Genomic DNA, 13,189 nt, shown 5'->3' with positions numbered 1-13,189 from the left:
AAGAAATAAATAACATACACATTTAACAGAGTGTAATCAAACTCATCTGCCAGTGGAGCATGATAATTAGCTTAATGAGATTTCTTGGAATGAGAAAATATTACTTATTTCATTAACTGCATGACAATTGTGCTCCTAAATGAATCAAGAAATAAAGCTAAGAACCAAGATGTAAAAAAATAAGGTGTTAATAAAATAACCACTGTCAGAAAAGTGCTTTAATCCAGGAAATCAGGTTGGGGTTAATATCCACTAACATTTCATGTTAGAAAGCAATGACATGAAACATCCTGGATGTGATTGCTTACTTCTAAGACAAGCTTGAAAAAGCTTCTCCTCCCTGTCTCCCAGGTGTCCAGTACTAGGATTCCCTCTGTTGGACCACGAGCTGAACCTGGCCTCTGTGAGGGGGACATCAGGGCTGATGGTGCACAATGTGGGGCAGCTTATAGCACTCACAGCAGCAGCGATTTTGAGCTTGTGCCCATCAAAAGCACTGTGTTCTTCATCACTGGGGTGAGTGGTGTGAGCAAAGAGTTGCCAACATGGCTCAGGGCAGGGATGTTTCAATAGCCTTTGTCCTCTGGGACCTGCCATCTAGGTCTCCAGAGATGCCAGTGAGCAGTCAGGGGTTCAGACACCTCCTTTCCTGGACCAAGGGTGATTGATGGAGCGGGGCTATTTTGCTTTGACAGCGGAGAGCAGCTGGGGTTTCTCAGCTTGGGTTTCCTCTGGTAGGCAGTAGAATTTGATGAATAATAGGAAAATTACTCTGTGAATAACAGACATATTGGATGAATAATCTCTTGGCAAATAATATCTGATCTGCTTGAGCTGTCAGCAAGGGACATGTGCTGCCTGCGTATGCTGTGGGAAGGCACTGGGTAGTCTGCAGCTTCAAATCTAAGCTTTGTTAAACAAAGGCAAACAAAACCCATATGGTTTAGGAATGGAAAAGGTTTTCATCCTGTTAAAAACCTGCAAACGTGCAGTCAATGGTTATGTGAGTGGCAAAGTGAGTTAATATGAAACCGAACAGTCTGACTTCAGTCTCTAGTGGGACTAAAAGGAAAAACACAACCAAACAGGGTCAGAACATGCACTTTAATACACCAGAAGGTGCAAAAGATCAGTTCCCTCAGCTGAGCTCAGAGCCTCCCTTTGCCTCCAGAAATAGGGCACCAGCAATGGAAGTGCCCAGAGCATTTCTGTGCTGTTTGAACATAAACTTGGAAAGGCACAGCCCATGTGGGGGGCTTCACCCCATACATGCTCCATGGAGAGAGGTCAGAGCATCCCCCAGACCTGCTCCCAGACTGGAAATGTTAAAGAGAGAGCCCACAGACATGGGGAACCTGAGTGGAGTGTTTGAGCCTCCCCCATCATCCCTCCCTTCTGGCTTTGTGCAGATGCTGTGCCACTCTGGGTCACTCTGCTTGGTGTTTAACCCTCTCCCACTCCTCAAAGCTGCTATTGCACGACTGCTTGGACTCGGAAGCCAGGGTGAGTAAACATTGGTTTCAGCTGCTTGCTAATAGAAAAGCAGGATCTTTGTTGGAGAGAAGGAATCTACCCTGTGGTGATGTGCTGGTGCACAGAGCCCACAGCTCGATCCAGGCTCACAGCTCACAGGCTGAGAGCCAAGGGCATGAAGGGAGATGATGGCACAGCAGCACTGCCGGCTCTTCCCATCTGCTCCATTGATGATGCCTAATATCTTCTGTAAAGTTCATTTCCATTGTATGTGCTGGGCTGCACCCCCAGAGCGTGAGCAGCAGCTCAGGGAGGGGATCCTGCCCCTCTGCTGTGCTCTGGGGTGACACCCCCTGCAGCCCTGATCCAGCTCTGGGGCAGCAGCTCAAGAGGGACCTGGAGCTGTTGGAGCGAGGCCAGAGGAGGCCATGGAGATGCTGCGAGGGCTGGAGCAGCTCTGCTCTGGAGCCAGGCTGAGAGAGCTGGGCTGGGGCAGCCTGGACAAGAGAAGGCTCCTGAAGGGGAGACGTGAGAGCAGCTCCAGTGCCTAAAGGGGCTGCAGGAAAGCTGGAGAGGGGCTTGGGACAAGGGCCTGTAGGGACAGGCCAAGGGGAATGGCTTGAACCTACCAGAACAGGGGAGACTGAGATGAGCTCTTAGGCAGAAGCTCTTCCCTGTGAGGGTTCTGAGGCACTGGCACAGGGTGCCCAGAGAAGCTGTGGCTGCCCCATCCCTGGCAGGGTTCAAGGCCAGGTTGGACACAGGGGCTTGGAGCAAGCTGCTCCAGTGGAAGGGGTCCCTGCCTGTGGCAGGGGTTGGAGCTGGAGGAGCTTTAAGGTCCCTTCCAACACAAACCAGTCTGGGATTCTGTGATTCTCAATTTTCCTTCCTGGATGTGCCTCCAGCACAAACACTGTGCAAGCCCTGAGATCTTCACTCAGTGCCTACCAGATCTTACAGTAGAGCAGAGGTGTAAATCAAACCTGTGAGTGAGAGGACAGTTCCGGGTAGGAGATAACTTCAATGCCCCTATTTCTGCTCAGCCTGTCTGCATCAATGGCTGCAATTTCTCTGCTGCACATTATATTCCTTAGATGATGGTGATGAGTTTCACCCCACACTGCATTTCCAATGAGCTGCTCTCAGCAATGCACACTTTCGAAATGATAGCCAGCAGCTGCAGTGTTTTTTGTTCCCCTGAGATCCCTGTTTATTTAACATACACAGCCCATGGTGAAGGTAAAGGGAGAAAATGCCTGGGAATATCAGAAAATGGAAAGCATCCTGAAACCCAAGTGACAGAAAAAGATCCACAAAGAGATTTTAATTAGCATTTATTACAACAGGCAAAAATAAATGTCTAAAAAGTCAAGATAAAATCCTTCAACAAATACAAAACTTCCCAATGTTAGAGCACTCTTCCTTCCCTTCAACATCAGCTCGATCCCTTCTCCAAAGGCCTCCCAAAACATACAGGCAAAGAAAAAGAGCTGGTGCAGGAGATGTAGCAGCCAGGTGTAACCACCTGCTCTTACTCCACGGATACCTCCTGTGCCTATGACCTTCAAGCTCAATGCAGGAAAGCATTTACAGTATGTCTGCATCAGCCTGCAAAACATCAGTGGCCTGGATCCCTCCTTCTGATGTCCAGATGTCACCATGTCAGATTTGGGAGCACAGAAAGTACTTGCTCCACCTGCATCCAGAGTGTTTGGTACCTCCCCTTATTTCATGCACCATTCTGTGCCTCCTTGCATGTGGGTCATGGGATTTTGTACTCCCTGAGTCTGAATGTTCTGCACATCAGTCACACAACAGAAGACATGAAGTGGCCCCAGGCTCCTGCCCGGCAGCAACATCCTATTGACAATAGTGTCCCCAAGAGGAACCCAAGCCCTGCTGTGTGTGAACACCTCACCTGCATCACACAGCAGCTCTGAGGCTGCTTCTGGGTGGAACAGCTCTGCCAGGCTGCTGTCAGTGTCACCCTGCAGGCAGTGTCCTGCTTTCCGCAGGCTGGGATGCACAGGGGATCCTGTGCTCTCCAGGTCGAAGCTGCAGCACCTTCACCTGCAGGGCTCTGGTCTCAGGAAGATTGGGAAGGATTGTTCCTCTCTTAGGGAACATCAGCACATAGGGCAGCTCAGTGCACAGGGCAGCTTTGTGGACTTGGGAGGACTCGGAGCTTCTCCCTTACTGCGCTGGCTCTACTGCCATCCTCTGGCAGCTGTCTTTAAATGGTACCCTCTTTGGACAGATCCATGAGGAGCTGCGGATAAGAGGGCACTGTCCTCTCCCCAACACCAGTTTAATTTTCCTACCTTCCTTCCTAGCAAAGCTTCAGAGCTCGACAATACGACTGTGGCAGGCCGGGCTGGAAGGACATCTGGAGCATCCAACAGGCCCCTACTCTCAGTGTGGGACCTGTCACTCAGCATCCTGGGTGGGGGGGACAGCAGCTGGTCAGGACAGACTCCCCTGACACTGCCATTCAGAAGCAGTTCCAACAGAGAACCTTTTGACAGTGCAGAGATGTGGTGTGTAGAAACGCAGACACCAGACCCCTGCCCAGATACACCCAACAGTTACAGACGGAGCAGTTATTCTGATGCCAGCCATATTCCATTTCCACATTATGAGGTTACTGATAGTGATAAGCAGGTGCTGAATTGATCTAGTCACAATAGAGTAAATCCAGCGTGACAATACTAAGAGTCACCACTGTCTGAGCACAGCAGAAGGCTCGATCAGAGCATTCCCATGGATTTTTTTTGCCCCTAAAGGTTTCTGTTATTTCCTGTCTGGGTATCTCATCTAAATTTATATTTGCAGTTTCTCCTTCTCCCACCGTGTGTACTGCTGTGAAAAGCCATTCTCTGTCTTCTTGATTGACTATTCCCAACCCTATCCCTCAGATGTGGGAGGCAGTCAATGTTCTAATAGATAGCTCTAAAAAATAGCTGCTCTATTTTAATAGAGAGGAGGGGAACTCAATGTTTTCCATTGGTCTAATGGTGATCTGGAGGTACCTTGCTGAAGATGGAGAATAAGGACCTGGGGAAGCATGAGGTACTGTCACTGCTGGCCCTCTCATCACTGGGAAAGGAAGAGAAAAGCTGGTTTCTCTGCAGCTCTGATTTGTCTCTGAGCAAAGCAGTCTGTATCTCTGAACAATCCTGACAGTGCAGGGAAAAAACCTCCTGACAAGCATATAATCCAATTAGCCTCTTGCTTTTGCATCAGTTCCGTTCTAGCTTGTGAAATTGCTTGTCATTTATCCATCACTCCAAGAGACTCCAGAATCCAATTGCCTTTCTTGAGGCTAGAAATGAGACACCAACAACGGGACCCATTAGAGATGTCATTCAGGGCTTCCATTCCTGCTCTCCCAGATAATGGATGAAGCTCTATAGCAGACTGCAGCTCTGGAAGAATTCAGAGCAGCTTATTCCTCTTCTTTGGAGCCTGTGCAGGGTTCCCCCAGGATGCACAGAGGCAGACCCTGCAGATGGCTGTGTCAGGACAGGCCAGCACATCTCTCAAAATACACCGAGCTGGAGCAGTCTTGACTTTACCCAGTGATCCCTTGCACCAGCGGCTGGGGTTTCAGTTATTTATTTTTCTATTCGCTTCTATATTTATTTTTTTTTTAATAATGGCAATTTGTTTAGTTAATTTTACCTTTCTTTCCTGTTTACTAATTGCCTAAAGATAGATTGCCAAAACACCATAGTTACTTGGAGGCTAATTCTGGAAAAGTCAAATGCTGGAAGGTCAGAAGCTTCCAAAGGGGCCATCATCTGTTCTCCAATGATAGAAGCCAAGTACACTGCATGGGAGGGAACTCTGGAGCAGTCACAGAGGTCCAACAAGGGAGACAGGGGGAAGATCCTGTGAGCTGCAAGCAGAAAGTTACCTGATAGCAGTGGATGCTCCCTGCACACATGGAAAGCCCTGAGCAGAGACAAATCAAAGCACTTGCTGGAGGTCATTGAAAATATGTTGGTTACAAAACAGCTTCAATCACCAGTGGTTGGAGTTCTGGACAATGATGTACAGCCCACCCAGACTTCAGTGGCTCTGTCCTACAGGACAGAGATGCTCAAAGTCCCAGTCTGAATGTTCTTCCTGCTGTTACCTCTGGGCAAAGGCCTTTAGTAGCCAGAAGATGTGGGGATGCAACTTGGTGCTGCTTCTATGCACACATATGTATGGACTTGTGCTTATAGCAAACAGTCTGCCGAGAGTCATCTTTCTAGCAATGCCTGGGGGTGCCCATATCGTGGAACTGGACCCTGGCCTCTTGTGTTCTCAGCCCTCCTTCTTCAAAGCTTTTTCCTTGGCACAATGCACTTCGGAGAGTTGTCATGTCATAGAACCAGAGAATGGTTTGGATTGGAAGGGATCTCCAAGCTTATCCAGTTCCAACCCTGTGCCATGGGCAGGGACACCTTCCACTAGAGCATGTTGCTCAAAGCTGGAAGAGCACTGACATTTCCTCAGTCACTGAGGTTTAGGTTCCTGAGGGCACTCTCAAAACACAGATTCTTCACCATTGGCCCAAGTCTTTATTTCCCTGGAGAGTCCCTGGGATTTGCAGGTGGTGCAGCCCAGCATTCACCCTTGTCTCCTTCACTGTGCTCACCAAGATGAGCCATGGGATGAGATGCTCCAGGGAGCAGCATGTGTTTGTTACCTGGAGCACCCTTTTCAAACTGGAAACAGCTACAATGAGGTCCCAGGTAAAAAAAGTGATTTAAACCCATTACAAATCCAACTTCTGCCCTTGTTTCCAAAGCCAAGCAGGATTTGGTGCGGCATCTGCTGCTGCTTTCCTGTTGAGGCTAGGACATGGCTTTTCACCAGCATTCATTTCAGACCAATGGCTGTGTCCCTCCTCTGCTTGGCTTGGAGTTTCTTTAGGGAAAGCTCTCTGGTGACTCAAGGAAATCCTTGCCTTGCTCCCACCCACACAGCAGCACTCAGTGCCATGCCCTGGGTGTGTGTATGATATTAACTCCTGCACTCTTGTTCAGCTGTGGCAATAACACATCTTACGGGTGTGAAGATAATGAGAGACCCAGCTATTCAAGAACAGGAGCTTGAAAGTCTTTAATAGCTTCATAACAATTTCAAAGGGATTATGCCCTTTCTGCACTTCACATGCACTAAAGCAAGCTAACAGTGTTCTCAGACCCCACAGATACAACAGCCTGTAATTCCCATTTATAAACCATAAGCACAGGCTCAGCGTCAGTGAACACAGGCCCCTGTTGTATGCCACATAGGCCCCCTGACAACATGTTCTCGTGGTTGCTGCTCAGCTGTGCCAACACCAGGATGCAGGAACTGAGCCCCATAAGCCCCTGTTCACCTTCTGTGATTTATCCTGCCAAAGGGTGGAAATGCAGGGGGTATCCAGACCAAGAAAATGGGATGTGTCTGTGTACATATGTGTGTGGAGGGGAGTTTACATGGCAATTGAGTGAAAGACACCCCTTGCTTCAAGTCATTATAGCACTATTGCTTTGAGGCTGGAGCCTATGAATGGACTCAGGTAGTCACTAAAGGCTGTTAGCTGAGCTGCTTTTCAAGATGGGATCTTCAATCTCTGCCATTGGGAGGAGCAATAGCCCAGTTCCAAGTGGGAACAGAGCTACCTACCCTTCTCAGTATTCTCTTTCCACACAGTTATGGACAATTCCTGGAGGCACCAGTCTGATGGATACAGGTGAAAGTTGGGCAGCACTTTAAGGAGCTACACCAGCCTGCAGCCTAAGGAAACACAGCCTGGCTTACAACTGAGCCAGAGGCAGCCTTCAGCTCAAACAGCATTTCAGGTTCATCAGCATGTGCACAGCTGTGTGCCAAGGGTTAGGAATGGCAGGAGCTGTGTTGTCTATGCAGACTGCAGTGGCCACTCTCACAGCCTTCCCTTCACTTTGCTGAATATCTCCTATTTCAACAGAGCAGGAGGGATTCAGCTTCCAGAAGCCTGGTGGTACTCGGTGGCTTCCGGACAGATTGGGTTATGTCTGAGTTGGCTCACAAAGGTGAGGTGCAGGAAGGGTTTTGTTGTGGTCACAAATAGTCTATGGCATTTGAGAGAACATCAGGCAGCACAGCCTTGTCCCAGTCAAGCTGTTAGGCACCTTTCCTGCCTGCTCCCGTGCTCAGCATAGCCCCACTCAAGTCCTCAGGCTGCTAGCAGAGCCTGTGTGAGTGAAGCATTGCCTGCTGTTAATGAGTATAGAGTTAGAAAGCACTTGAGACAGACGTAAGTCCTTTCAGCCACATAGGATACACCCAGATGTGTCAGTGGGACAGGATGGCCCCAGCTGTGCCATGTTGCTGCCTATAGTCGGTGGCTTTTGGCAGCACACACGTATATGCATGGAGCCCTATGCTGGTGGAAGACTCCTGAGGTGCAAGGAATTCCTGAGAGGCTGGCACCATCACCACAGCCTGGAGGTTTTCCCTCTTAGATCTGTTGGGGAAGTGTGCACAGTGTTTGTGTGAGTGGCCTGAGAAAATCCTGGTTTATTTAGGCTTTACCTTTGGCAAAAGGTCATGACATTCATTTGATAATGCCTGCAAAATACTTTGAGTTCCTCTGACAAGAACTTCTATAGCAGTGCATGGAATCCAATTATTCAATTATTAATAATTCCTATCAATAATTCAAGCATTCAATTATTAATAGTTATTATTATTGTTACTCAGAGCAGAGACTCACACACACAGAACAGCTCCCGGCCTGCCTAAGGGCAATGTGCCTCCAAACCTCCTGCCTACAAAACTCCTTCTGTTTTGGCAAAGAGCTTGAACACAGTGCACCTCACTTGTACGATCCTGTCTCCATGCTAAGGAGCTAAGCTTGAGCATGAACTATGGCTCAGTCTCATATGTGCTTACGTGTGGATGGAAGGGCTGAGCTTTGGGAGAGGAATGTGGTTATCAAAAAACCCAACCTCAGGTTCCATCCATTCTTCAAATGAAAATTTGGACCTTGATTCACCAGGAAGCAGGGAACTTGTTTTCCAAATGTTTGAGCAGTTGGATGATACCCAAGAATACACGTGGCATTGGGAATGCCAGCATGGACATATGTGGTTAATAGATTGTGTCTGAAAGGAGTGTTTTGTCAAGTCCCCTCTGTCACAGTCTTTTTTTCATGATGTTTTGGTTTGATCAAAACTTGTTTTCTTTACACAAATGTTTGAGACTGTGATAAAGGTTATGCAGCCTGTGTGCAAATCTGTTCAGAGTCCTCAGCATCTGCACCTTGCACAGACATAGTTGTCTTCACTCTCAGTACTGACCAGAGAGCAGCACAGGCTGCAAATTCTTCCTGTTTCTGAACAATGACACTGAACCTGCACCACAAAACCTGGCAGCAGAAAGGAAGTCAGTCCCAGAATAAATATTCATAGAAGCCTAGAATGGTTTGTGAGGGACCCCTTCCACTGGAGCAGCTGCTCCAAGCCCCTCTGTCCAACCTGGCCTTGAACACTGCCAGGGATGGGGCAGCCACAGCTCCTCTGGGCACCCTGTGCCAGCGCCTCAGCACCCTCACAGGGAAGAGCTTCTGCCTAAGAGCTCATCTCAGTCTCCCCTTGGGCAGGTTCAAGCCATTTCCCTTGGCCTGTCCCTATAGGCCCTTGTCCAAAGCCCCTCTTCAGGTTTCTTTTAGGCAAGATCCTGTTTTCAAGCAGAAGTAAAATTGAGTATTAAAATTATTTAAGTGGACTTAAGGTTGGCAGAGCCACCCCGTGGGTGTGATTTTTTTGAGGCAGATGAATTACTCTGTCTCTCTCTATTGCCTGCAAACAGTACAGCTGATGAGCTGAGCACATCTCCTCTATACAATCTGATGCTAGGTGATAGGACATCCTTCCTGGCTGGAGCTGTCAGCAGGACTACCCAATGAGCCAAAGAGCAGAGGGTTGAGGCAGGGTGTCACACCAGAAGCCATGGGTCTGCCCCACTGTGCCCACTGAACACAGCAGCTCATGGACCATCTTTAACCACCTCCCACCAACAGCACCTTCAGGTCCTGCTGCCTCCAGAGCTCTTTGGGCTGGTGGCAGTGATACCTTTATCTTCATCCCACAAAGTCATCAAGGCTCCCTTGCTGATGAATGTACATTAAAGTGCTTCCCTGGGCTGAAGTACAGACAAGCATTGTTTTCAAGCATTTCTTCTTGTCTAAAAAGGAGGTGACTTGTTCAAAAGTAGTTTTGTTCTTCTCTAGTCAATGGAAAGAACCCTTCGTACTACAGATGAAGGGTTCCCTAATTTCAGATGAATAATTTCCAGAAGTGATCACTGAATCAGAATGAGCACCTCTAAAGAATTCAGTGGTAGAGGGAAGCAGATAGGGCAAATCCAGCTCTCCCAACACTGCTCAAGCTTAGACTTACGCTTGTGTACAGGTTTAGCTGGAAAAGCCAAGCTAAACCCACAGACCAAATGAGCCATCATCAGGGAAAGATCATTTCCTTTGGTACCCATGTTGGATTAAGGGATCTTCTGAGGGGACAGCAGGAGACAGCCCAGCTGAAGTGCTCCTTGGCAAAACCTGATCCAATGTGGGAGTATGGGATGATGCTCCATAGAGGTGGAGGTCTTCTTCACTGTCTGTAGGTTAAATAAAACAGCAAGGCAACAAGAGCCTGGTGAGAGCTGTAGCTGTTGAAAGAGGTGAGTTCTAGGGACACCAGAACTGAAACTCCACAGCCAATAGATGATGACCATCATCTGTGGGAAATAAAGTACACCTGAAACATAACAGAAGTTGCCTTAAAAACCTGGGGCCAAAGCCAGGCCCTTGGACAGTGGAATTTACCCTGAGCTTAGGTTTTGTTTTATTCCTTTTGGATGGATGTATGGATGGATGTGGGATGAGGGAGTCCCATAGCACAACCCTGCTGTACAGGCTACATATAGTCTCTCTGCTCTTTACAGTATTGTGACCTTAAGTCTGTCAGTTCGCACTCTGTAGGGGCCCTACAGCCAAGAAAAACCAGCCTTTGCCAGATTTGCTCAGCCCCTTATGAGCAGAAGCCAAATACTCTCCCTGTATAGAGGAAGCTATTAGCACCTCCCAGTACACAAGCTGACATATTGTGCAGGGCTTATGTTGCTTAGCAAGATCCTATTTACAGGGAAATCTCCCGTGTGGAAATACATTTTCTCACACATCATTTGCTCTGCTTTCCTCTTACACTGTGAGATTTTCATTCACACAGTGACAGGAACAAAGGAACATTGGAGAACCCCCCTCTCCTCCAACAGAAACACTCCATAAACACGAACTTCACTGGAAATTGTAGGGGGAAGTGTGTCAGCTCCCACTGACAAATAAAGCTTTGACAAACTATGGTTATCACCCTGTGCTCAGTTCCACCCACAGTAACAGGTTTTCCTTGCCTTCTATTCTGATGCTTGGCACTTTCCCATCCCTGCAGCATTTCAGTGCCTTCCACACATGAAGTGCTGGTATTAACATCCATCACAGAGAAAGCTGCCCTAGTGTTCTCCCCAGTGGTTATCCTGAGGAGTCTGGCATCCATTTCCCCCAATGTTAATAGAAGGAAATTCTTCACTGGGTTGTAGTGTGTTTTGTCTTTTTCTTGTTAAAAGCCAATAGTGAGGCCTCAAATACAAGTATGTTGGGGTTTTGAGCCCTTGGAGAGCTTTCGTGTGACTCAGTCCATAGTAAACCAGTGCTTTCCTTAGAATGACAAATTGCTAAAGGGATGCTGTGGTTGGTGGCTCCTATTCTCTCCTTTGGGGCTGGAAGTCCTACCACACTCCATTTCCCATGCTGTAACCCAGTCAGCACGAAATCAAAGACTGCACATCATGGGAATCACAGAGGTGGAAACTCACCCAGAGATAAAAACTCCCTAGCAATGCACCTGACCTCACAGAAAGGTTGGTGCCTCATACACTCACACTACAGATCCCAGAGGATACTTCTCTAAAGCAGCAAAATAATCCCAGGTCAGGTTTGAAATGAAAGGTTTGGTCATGGTGACAATATAATATTCTGTATTGTATATTCTGCCTTGGTAGTCTCAATATGTTTTTTTTGCTGAAAGAAGTGGAGTGCAATGAATTGTTATTGTCCAACTGAAATATTTCGGTGTGGTTTATTCTATGAAAACAGAATGTGGTGTTTTGTTCTCTACAAATAAGCCTCTCTAAACCAGGCACAGCAAAAAATATCTCTGCTTGTCTGGAATGCATGGGAAAAGTCATAGAATCCCCGAGTGGTCTGGGTTGGAAGGGACCTTAAAGCTCACCCAGCTCCAACCCCTGCCACAGGCAGGGACACCTTCCACTGGAGCAGCTTGCTCCAAGCCCCTGTGTCCAACCTGGCCTTGAACACTGCCACGGATGGGGCAGCCACAGCTTCTCTGGGCACCCTGTGCCAGCACCCTCATAGGGAAGAGCTGCCTAGTGTCTAACCAGAATCTACCCTCACTCTGTAGTGTTTCACAGGCGATTCTATACTGTTTCACAAAGCATGTTATCATTTAGTCTCACTCTCATCAGTATGATTATTTCACATTTCTAAGCTGTGGCAGTAGCAAAATAAAGTCCAGCATCTGAGACACTTTGCATGGTGCTTGAAAGCTCCAGGTCTGCTGGAACATCCGGACTCCTCTCAGGACTAGGACAGGCTCCACAGGGCTCCAAGGCTGGGGATGTGGCCAGAGAGCACTGCTAAAACCTCTGCAGAGCTGCAAACCTGCTGTGAGCTCCTGGCTCTTGCTCCTGTACTGGGGCCGATGTTCTCTCTCAGAATGGTTCATTCCTGACAAATTCCTACAGACCTGTTTTGCAGCAGGATTTGTGTCTGGGCCTTGAGCTGAAATCTAATGACTCGGGCACTTTCCCTTGGCATTTCCATTTCCTCTTCAGGACTTGTCTAATTAAACGGCACAGACGGCATCAAGCAGCCGATGGCAGGATGTTGTGTTGTCTGTAGCCTAATGAGGACCTGATTTTAGTTGGGTAAATATAAACCCGTAATAAGGTGTCCTCCACACAGACAACAGTTCCTACTCTTGACATAGCCGACTTGCATACTTAACAGGATTCAGTCTCCTTGCAAGAAATGAAATATGCTGCATGGACCACGGGTTTATGGGAAGAAGGAGGAAAAGTATCCCTCTGGTATGATCATAAAATAGCTATTCTTGGGGACTTCAGTAGTGGATGTTAATTGTGAGTAATGTAGGCTTGTACAAACATGAATAGCAACACCTATGGGAGTATGGAGTAATTAAGTGAATATTTCTGTCTAAAAACTCTATTTTTGTCATGAATTCTGAATCAGAGACATTGTCTTGAAGGTAATTAGCTGAACAGTGAATCAGGAACATAAAATACAATTCCACACTATTCTGCAAGGACATGGTGTTAACTACCATATCTAGAGTTATTTGTCAGAGTTACAGAAGGGAGTTTCAGGGTCTTTAAAATGATGCCAGAATGATTCTGATCCCAAGCACGGGCTCTCTGGGAACATCTGAAAGTCTTTCTCTTACTGAATTTTCTCACCCAGGCACTGAATGGTAAAGTCGCATCTGAACCAAGCACAGATGTCAAAGTTGGTTTCAGACATTTAATGAGCTCCCCAAATCCTTACCTCACACTGCTCACATTATCTGTTAAATTAACGTGTTTGCTCACTGGATCTGTT

The sequence above is a fragment of the Melopsittacus undulatus genome, chromosome 11 (assembly GCF_012275295.1).
Source record: "Melopsittacus undulatus isolate bMelUnd1 chromosome 11, bMelUnd1.mat.Z, whole genome shotgun sequence".
Lineage (NCBI taxonomy): Eukaryota > Metazoa > Chordata > Aves > Psittaciformes > Psittaculidae > Melopsittacus > Melopsittacus undulatus.
The sequence above is the reverse complement of the archived record's forward strand: the minus strand, read 5'-3'. Positions refer to the sequence as shown.